General features: G+C 40.8%; 1 non-coding gene across 1 annotated transcript; it reads right to left on the bottom strand.

Annotated features, from left to right (window-relative positions):
• Positions 1–373: 373 nt before the first annotated feature.
• Positions 374–455, bottom strand: Trnas-gcu (transfer RNA serine (anticodon GCU)). The gene has a single exon. It is a non-coding gene; the product is annotated as a tRNA-Ser (tRNA).
• Positions 456–1081: the final 626 nt, after the last annotated feature.

Below are 1081 nucleotides of genomic sequence, written 5' to 3'. Positions count from 1 at the left end.
TCATTTTCTGAACCATTGATACTTTTATCAATGACGATTCCTCCCACAAAAGGCTCATCTAAAATTCAAATTTCTAGTAACTCCGCTGCCTAAAAGTTCATTAAACAATGAATGTATTTTGTGTATAATACTCTAAAACTAAACCGAGTTTCTGCCCGAAAAAAGTATGAGTTAATGTCGGAATTTTTGAACCTTTTACAGCACTTTTCGGTAGAATTTTATTTGACATTGTTTATATTCTCAAAATAAAGTTTAGCGTCTCATAGCTACCAAATAAATTGCTTAATCAATCGCCCTTTAAAATAAAAAAAATTCTTCATAAATTTTGCGACTATCAGAAATATTGACGGAGCGGCAACAAAAAATATATGGACGACGAGGATGGGATTCGAACCCACGCGGGCAGAGCCCATTGGATTAGCAGTCCAACGCCTTAACCACTCGGCCACCTCGTCACTCTGTCAGACCGTGTGAAAACTACACATTTTGTTGTTACGTCTTTCCTTGGCCGCCCGGCTTGGCATTGGCAATCACACTTATCTTTCGCATTTTAGTCAGCTACCTGGTTCTAATAAAGGGTGACTAGCTACGACGGCACAAACTAAACCGAAAGAAGCCAGACAGACAGAGAAGTGACTTTGTTTTGGATTCTAGCATTGCCCTGGTAGGTACCTTCTTGTTGCCTTTGTGCCATGCTGTGTGTGCTTCAGTCAGCTCCCGAGAGCCAACGGAGTTCGCCCATTAATCTGATTGATGTAAAATAATTTACCGTACGGTAATGTGTTTCGTTTCGTGCGTGGCTCGGTCTGCCCGGGATGAAACAAAGCGCACAAGGTGATAATGATCTCATCTCGTTCGGGGTTTCTATACTTATTATCTCATTTAGTTGGACGTGTTTCCCTTAATTTTGCTGGTTACGCTGATACGTAAGGGGAATGGGGTGTAACTGCGCTTTAGAGGCGGTGTTGTTATTGCAGATACTAAGGAAGATCGTTTTTAATTATTATGACAACTGTAGAACACACTTGATCAATAATCGATCAGAAACAGTTGAATCAAGCTGTAGGCGCATCCCATACCA

The sequence above is a fragment of the Topomyia yanbarensis genome, chromosome 2 (assembly GCF_030247195.1).
Source record: "Topomyia yanbarensis strain Yona2022 chromosome 2, ASM3024719v1, whole genome shotgun sequence".
Lineage (NCBI taxonomy): Eukaryota > Metazoa > Arthropoda > Insecta > Diptera > Culicidae > Topomyia > Topomyia yanbarensis.
This window is presented reverse-complemented; position numbering and strand designations above follow the sequence as displayed.